Raw genomic sequence first — 8,964 nt, forward strand, 5'->3', positions numbered from 1 at the left:
AATGTTGGGTCTACATTGATAACACAATTTTATCATTTTTTAAAAATATTTTTTAGTGCTAGAGAGAGCAGAGGAGGGGCAGAGAGAGAGAGGGAGAAGGAATCTTAAGCAGGCTTCACACTAACCAGGGAGCCTGATGTGGGGCTTGATCTCATGACCCTGAGATCATGATCTGAGCCAAAATGAAGGGTCAGACACTTAACCAAACTGTGCCACCCAGGCACTCCAATTCCATAGCTTTAAGTATGAGACCAGAATATAAGTAGAAGATTTAAAAATATCATCAGATCTCTGTACTTCCCTCCCCACCAAACTACACTACTTTTTTTTTTTTCCCCAAATTCTGGGCAGAGAATGATTCTATGATCATAGATGTCCTGGAGAGAAATAAGGGAAGGAAAGAAAGAGAGATTATCAAAACTGATATAGATAAAAAAATGATTTCTTGCTAGAACAAGATTTTTATTGAAAAATCAAAACCACCTTACTGTCAGTACACTGCCAGTTAGTTTCTGACTGGGAGAATTTTAGTTCTCAGTATGGTGCTTCCACATTGTTTCACATTGATTTGTTTCATCTGATCACCTTATCAGCAAAAATTACCACTTGGGTAACTCAGGGAATCTGACCAAGATGAGTAATGGGAAAGTTCATATTAGGCCTCCTGACTTCTTTCAGTATTTTTCTTTCTTCTCTCTTCCCTTCATTACCCCAGATCTGTTAGAGTTTAACTCATGATGAAACAGTCACTCAGAAGCTAGAGTTTACTTCTCCTTAATCACAAAAAAGTCATGAAAATTCTCCTGTTTGGAGACAAAATTCAAATAATATGCCATTCATTGAATTGTATTAATACCAGCTACCATTTAGTGATATTTATTGTGCATCAGACACTGGGTTAGCGTGTTATCTATATTGTCTTTTGTAACTTTATATACAATCCTGTGAGGTCAGTAGTGTTCTCTCCATCAGTGAAGATAGGACACTGGTGCTCATGAAGGTTTTACAACTTGATCAAAATCAAACAGCTAGTGGTGGATAGACTATGTAATAGTTGAGATTTTTTTAATGTTTATTTTTGAGAGAGAGAGAGAGAGAGAGAGAGAGCAAAGGAGGGGCAGAGAGAGAGGGAGACAGAGAATCCCAAGCAGGCTCTGGGCTCCAAGCACAGAGGCCAACCAGGGGCTCAAGTTCATGGATCATGAGATCATGACCTGAGCCAAAATCGGACACTTAACTGACTAAACCACCCAGGCGCCCTTAGACTATGTAAGATTTGAATCCAGGTTATCTTAATCCAATTCCATTATTTGAAATACTTAAACACTTAACTCCCTTTATTCTGTATGTAGAATTAGAATCTTCTAATGGAAGGGACCTTAAAGATTTTCTTATTTCACCTAATGTATAACTACTCTGTATTTCCCAGCTTTTCTTGAACTCACCAAGTGATGGGAAGCTCACTTCACCCTGAGGTAGGTTCTTTCATTTTCAGAAAGTTCTACAGAGAATCACAGTGATTCAATACTGGACTGCTGTGGACAAGGGCTGGGTCTACTCACAGATGCCTAATGTAATCATTTAATTTCTTATAGAGAAGAGGTGTAATAGCTAAGCCTCATATGTAAAATGAGTATAATAGTCATAATAATGTATCTGGCATTAAAATGGTGGCAAGGGTTAAAAGAGGTGATATATGTAAAATGCCTGGTACTTATAACCTTATGTATTAGGTATAATATGTTATATATGTTATAAGCATTTAACTTATAAAACAGGTTTATCCCATCAAAGCTCAAGTACTTCTTAGTGCTTTGGGGATTTCTCTCACCACCTCTTTCTAAAATCATAAAAAGAAAATTTTAGGGGCATCTGGGTGGCTCAGTTGGTTGAGTATCTGACTCTTGATTTTGCCTCAAGTCATGATCCCAGGGTCATGGGGTTGAGCCTCATGTTGGGCTCTGTGCTAAGCATGGAGCCTGCTCAAGATTCTCTCTCCCTCTCTCTCTGCCTGGCCCTCTCTCAAATAAAAAAATAAAATTCAACAATGTGATAATTGGCTGTAAATAATGAACCTTTTTTAAGCCAGGCTTCCTCTGTCTTATTGTTAATGTTTGTCCTTGTTGGAGCTCTAATATATATGATCAGTTCCTTCTTTTTTATCTTCCAAGTTTGGTGTAGTCCTTTCAGATTAACAGCTTATTTGGATGGTCACTATGACTGGTCCAGGTGTTGACAAGCTTTGATCTGTGTCTATTAGCTCTAAGTTCTGTAATTTGAAGCCAACGGTTTCAAGGATCTGAAGGCCCTGTAGTGTACTCTGACCTCACTGCTCTGGGCACCTGGCCTCTAGTTACTGTATTCCCTCTCTAGACTAAATGGCAATAATCGCATCAATCAATTCTTGTATGGCCTAGTCCTTTCCCAACCATGTCTATTTTGTCAATGTCTGCCCCAATTTTTTAGTCCAGAACTGTGTAAAATATTCCAACCATGTTCTGATCTAGGTAAAGTACAGAGCTTACCTTCTATGCTTAAACAACCTCATCTTTTAAATAAAAAGAAGATTGGACTCTTCTGTCTTTCTTGAGCATAGCTTTCAAATAGCATAAAGTCTGTGTGTGTGTGTGTGTGTGTGTGTGTGTGTGTGTGTGTGTGTGTATTTGTATCCAGGCAGAGTGTAAAATAGGGTAGTTAATTCTTTCAGACTTTTTGTTTTCATTTTTCTTCCATGTTAACATTTCAGAAAAAATAAGTTATTTTGATTCAATAACCCTTAACTGTTCTTTGAAATTGTTTGACAAAACCATGGTTGAAGGATTTATTTTTAATTTTTTGAAGAGTTTGTGTATGTATGTGTATTTTTTTTCTTCCAAGATTTTACTTAAATTCAAGTTAGCTAACATATAGTGTAGTCTTGGTTACAGGAGTAGAATTTAGTGATTCCTCACCTATATATAATACCCAGTGCTCATCATAACAAGTACCCTCCTTAATGCCCATCCCCTCCCAACGCACCTCCCCTCCAGCAACCCTCAGTTTGTTCTCTGTAGTTAAGTGTCTTTTATGATTTGCCTCCCTCTCTGTTTTTTACTTTATTTTATTTTTCTTAAATGACTTTTAAAATGTTACTCTACTTTGTCTATTCTTATTTATAGATGTTCCTTTACTTGAACAAAAACATTACAGGATAAGACTAAAAGAAAACAGTTCAGATTTAAAATTTTATTTTTACATTTAAATGAAAATTTAAACTAAAGATGAGGATTGAGAAATTGTTATGCAGGTTAACTAAATTGAAGGGAATAAATGTGAATTTACTATCATGAAGGTTAATTCAACTAATTCATTCTCAGATCACCTCAGTTCCTGGTCATTTTTTGATGCTCTCCATCTTGCCTATATGTATGTAAAAATTTTTAGACATTGAAACAACTATTTTCACTTAGATTTTCTTTTCCCCAAACACAAGTATTTAAAGAATACATTCTTCTACACTTTCCTTTTCTTGGCTACTGCTAAAAACAAGATGTGCTGGTTAAATATTTTGTAGTTCAAGTAGCCAACTCAAACTAGCTTGTGAGTTAGAAATGGGGGACCAGATTTGAGGGAGAGGAGAGGTTATAGGAAGGATAGGAACCAAGGCATTTCCAAGAACATCAGCAGTAGAAAATTGTAGCATTTTCTCCAAAGTTAAGTTTTCCAACCATTTACTGACCCATTTCATGGTGATATAAATTATGTAAACTCTCTTTAGGATTTTGAAAATTATTCCTGGGGTGCCTGGGTGGCTCAATCGGTTCAGCTTCAGACTTCTGCTCAGGTCATGATCTCACAGCTTGTGAGGTCGAGCCCGGCATTGGGCTCCGTGCTGACAGCTCAGAGCCTGGAGTCTGCTTCGGATTCTGTGTCTCCCTCTCTGCACCTCCCCTGCTCATGCTTTATGTCTCTCTTTCTCTCTCTCTCTCAAAAATAAACAATAAAAAAGAAAATAATCCATTATTTTTTCATTTTATATGATAAACAAATGGTTTTAAGTAAGGTTTTTTGTTGTTTTGTTTTTGAGCTCAGTGTATTAATTGGAGTAGTCCCAGCTACTATGAAGAAATTTTAAAAATTCAGTAAGTGCATTTTCTTATATGTAACAGTCAGTTCTTCCCAGCAGCCAGGTGGTTCTGCCCTACACCATCATTCTGTCTTTATTGCTCCACCCCCTAACACTGGACTATTTTCCACAAGTTACAACATCAAAAATAGACAAGATAGCATTCATAATCAGTGTTTTGAAATCTCCAGTTTTCTATTTTAAAACATGAAGTGTTCTTTAAATTTTTTTTGTTTTGTTCTTAAATAATAAGAAGTGGTTTTTAAATGTGAATAGCTATTCTTTCTAATAAGTGTAAAACTACACACACACACACACACACACACACACAACCAAAAAAACTGCCACAGTACCATTGTGGCTAGCACATGGTACCCAGAGGAAAATTTCACTTAGAGAGTTAGGCAATGAGAGACCTTTGTGGACCCTAGTAAGAAAAGTTAGACTTTTATTTTAAACAGTTGGTGGCAAACTGGGTGGCTCAGTTGGTTAGGTGTCCGACTTTGGCTCAGGTCATGATCTCACAGTTTGTGGGTTTGAGCCCCACGTCAGGCTTTGTGCTGACAGCTCAGAGCTTGGAGCCTGTCTTTGGATTCTGTGTCTCCCTCTCTCTCTGACCCTCTCCTGCTCATGCCATCTCTCTCTCTCTCTCTCTCTCTCTCTCTCTCTCTCTCTCTCTCTCTCTCTCTCTCTCTTTCTCTCTCTCTCAAAAATAAATAAAACATTAAAAAAACTACGTACAATCATTTTCTGTCATCTCTTACAAATGTGTAATTTCTAGAATTCTAGAAACCTTTGAATATAACAGGAAGAATGTGAATCAGATAAATTCAACGTATAATTGGGTTGTCCACATCTGCATTTTCCACTTCCTTTCCTTTCCAGAGACCCATTTGTCTCTGCCTGGATCATTCATAAACCTTGCTCTCATGGTAATCAATGATATCAGTGTTGCAAAATCTAATCTACTTTAAAATTTTCATGTAACTAAATGTTTCACACAGTTAAACTGCTTGACTACTCCATCCTTTTGTTTTTAAATGCTTATTAATTTTTGAGAGAGAGAGAGAGAACAAGCAGGGAAGGGGCAGAGAGAGACACACATAGAATCCAAAGCAGGCTCCAGGCTCTGAGCGGTCAGCACAGAGCCTGACGTGGGGCTCAAACCTGTGAACTGTGAGATCATGACCTGATATGAAGTCAGACACTTAACTGGCTGAGCCCCCCAGGGGCGCCTCCATCCTTTATTAAGCACTGTCTATCTTGGCATTCTTGATGTTGCACTGGATGTAAGGAGCAACATGGATGTTCCTTATCAGTCTTCTTTATTAACTCCTGCTCTTTGTCTTTCTCTAAATACTGGACTTTCTCGTGGATCAATGTAGGATCTTCTTTTCTCACTCTATATGCTCAATGGCTTTAAATACCATCACTCTTGGCTGTAACTCATATCTTAGATTCCAACCTCTTTTCTGAGCTCCAGATATAGTTCTAATGGTTCACTTCGAATATTCATAGTCCAGTCAAACTCAATGCCTTGTCAGAAAACAACTCAGTTTTCCTTATTTTAGTAGGTGACACCTGCACTGGTTTATACAGGACATTCATGCATTCATTCAACAATTATTTATCAAATATCTATTCTGTGGTATGTGTTATTTTAGGTATTGAATTTATACCAAAAGACCAACTTTACCTTTTCATTTTTCTCACCCTCCATATCCAAAAATCCACTGTCAAATCTTGCCCTGTCCTCTGCCAAACTTTCTCAAGTGCATCTATTTCTGTCCATCTCCATTGCTCCCCACCACAGCCTTAAGTCACTCTGTCTGTTTGTTGATAGCACTAGCCAATGTAAATTCTTCCCTGGAATGCAGCAGGGGCCTCCTTGGTGGCCTCCCTGCTCCCATCCTTGCCATCCTACCAGCCATTTCTACCCAGAAGTCACAATAATCACTGAAAATGTAAATAAATGTATTCTACTGTTTAATGGTCCCAACTGTTTAAAATAAAAGTCTAACTTTTCTTACTAGGGTCAGCAAAAGTCTCTCATTGCCTAACTCTCTAAGTGAAATTTTCCTCTGGGTGCCATGCGCTAGCCACAATGGTACTGTGGCAGTTTTTTGGGTGTGTGTGTGTGTGTGTGTGTGTGTGTGTGTGTGTGTGTGTGTGTTTGTGTTTTTCCCAATTACACCAACCAGTTTTTCATTGGTTTTTCTGGAAAGCTCTAAATTTTCATCATTCTCATCTCATCTTCAATATTCACTTTTTTAGGGATGTTTTACCCGAATTCCAACTTATGTTCTTATTATACCTTATTCATTTTCTTCATAGTGATTGTAAGAGTTTATAATTATATGTTTATTTTCATGTGTATTTATTATCTCACCAACTAAACTATAAAGTCCAAGAGTGTAGAAATCTTTGTTTTGTTTATTTTAGTCAACATTTAGCATAATACCTGAAGTAGTCATTCATTCTATATTGCCAAATAAATGAATCATCTTAAGTAAATTTGCCAAAATATTAAATTATCTACAATAATCAAACAAGAGGTTGCATTTAAAAATCCATGTTTCTTGTTTTTTAAAAATTTGCATTTCTTTTTTAAAAATTTTTTAAATGTTTATTCATTTTTAAGAGACAGAGAGTGAGTGGGGGTGGGGCTGAGAGAGGGAAACACAGAATCCAAAGCAGGCTCCAGGCTCTGAGCTGCCAGCACAGAGCTCAGCACTGGGCTCAAAGTCACAGAGGTGAGATCATGACTTGAGCCGAAGTCAGCCGCATAAGCGATTGAGCCACCCAGGTGCCCCTCAAATTCATATTTCAGTCTTTATAAAATTTTTTAGAACTGTGGATATAAATATTAAATCATCCAAGACTGGGTGAAATTTTATTGAGAAAAACTACAGATAAAGGGAAACTGATTTTTTTAAAGTCTATATCTGAAATTTAGCTGGAAAAAATATGGAGCACTAAGAAAAAATGTTATATTAACATATCAGTATAGATTCTCTCCTCACAGATTCACTTCCTATGAAACATAACAGAGGCAAGTTTGGAGAATTACAAAGGTGGGAAAAATTCTAATCAAATAGAAACTATTGTTTAAACAAAATATTAGTTAAAATAATCCAATCAGTAGCTTGAGCCAAATTTATTTTTCTTTAAGCTATTCATGATAGAACACAACCTCTCAGAACATTAAGAATCCATAATACATTCCAAATGTTTGCCCAACAGATGTGGGGATTTGAAAGATACATTCCATGGAAATGGGATGAGAACAATAAAGGTTACCAGTTAGTCATCAGCATTAATAGAATTTCCTCATAATGGGTTCGTATTTCTCAATACAAATCTTTTGATTTGTATTCCAAGGCATGCTTGGCTATTATATGAATCAACCTAAAATATAGTAATTTCAAATTGCTGGATCTTTGATTTTACCATTGTTCCAGACCATACAATGGAATGCAACATTACATGTAGAAATCTTTCTGAAGAGTACAAAAAATTGAAAACCATAACTTTTTAGATGGAGTCAGACACTAAGCTTAGTTTTCATATTTTTCCAATGACTTCTTTATTGAAGCCAATAATTAGGGTTCGCGTGGGTGGTAAGTGACACAGCCTTAGGTCTTCATTTAAATAAAATCTTTGCCTCTCATTGTAAAACAGACTAAAACACAGTTGCAGATTCTGTCCCAACACATCTCTGGCATGGCTGGGCCTAGTTCCTTCCACAGGTCAGATAAATCAATGCGTGTGGCTCTGCATGACCATCCTGGGCCCCTATCTGGAAGTGCCTTGCACTCCAGGACACCAGGGCCATCAGGGCCAGGGGCAGCCCCACTCCTGCCCAGCCTCTTGGCTTCTAATCTCCTGCATGACCAAGTAAAACTTTTTCCCAAAATGAAAGTTGGGTTCAATATTAGGAAATCGAATATCCTTCACCATATTAATAAACCTCATTCTTAATGTTAGTATCTTATTTAATGGGAAAAGATAGAAGGCATTTCCACTAAAATCAAGGCAAGGATGCCTGGTCCCTATTTCTGCTCACTACTGCCCTAGAGGTACTATGTTACCTGCAACCCCAAACTTGCATCTTTTCTGGCTTCCTCCCTGGTCCCTGGTCAGCACCAGAGTGTCCAGTCAGGTACAGGCGAGTCTGTAGGCCTCTCATCGCCACCAGCCACTGGCAGGCCCCCATGAGTCACTATGTCCATGCCCAGATGCTTCCTGTCTTAAGTAAATAATCCATCGTGAATGTAATTTAATACACAGTCAACCCTTGAAGAACATGAGTTGGAACTGTACAGGTCTGCTTACAAATGGATTTTTTACATTTACTGTAAATATATTTTTTCTTCCTTATTATTTACTTAATGACATGTTCTTTTCTCTTTTTAAAAAATTTTTTTTAATGTTTATTTTTGAGAGGGAGAGACATAGTGTGAGCAGGGAGGTACAGAGAGAAAAGGAGACACAGAATCTGAAGCAGACTCCAGGCTTTGAGCTGTCAACACAGAGCTCTATTCAGGGCTCGAACTCACGAACCAGGAGATCATGACCTGAGCTGAAGTGAGACACTCAACCAACTGAGCCATCCAAGGGCCCATGGAGTATTTTGTTTTTTAATAAAATCAAATATAGCAAGTTTCCACTCTTTATATAGTATGAGCTGACTAGTATAGTATAAAACAATTGGGAAACACAATTTCTGTTTAGAACTCGTGATTTATTTGTATACAATTTATTATTTTCAAGTGGCCCATTTCAGTTTTATTGGGCTTCTGCATCTGTCAATTTGGTTAAGAACACAAAGATAATTTCCTGGTGATTGAAGTAGCAAG

The sequence above is a fragment of the Suricata suricatta genome, chromosome 3, assembly GCF_006229205.1.
Source record: "Suricata suricatta isolate VVHF042 chromosome 3, meerkat_22Aug2017_6uvM2_HiC, whole genome shotgun sequence".
Lineage (NCBI taxonomy): Eukaryota > Metazoa > Chordata > Mammalia > Carnivora > Herpestidae > Suricata > Suricata suricatta.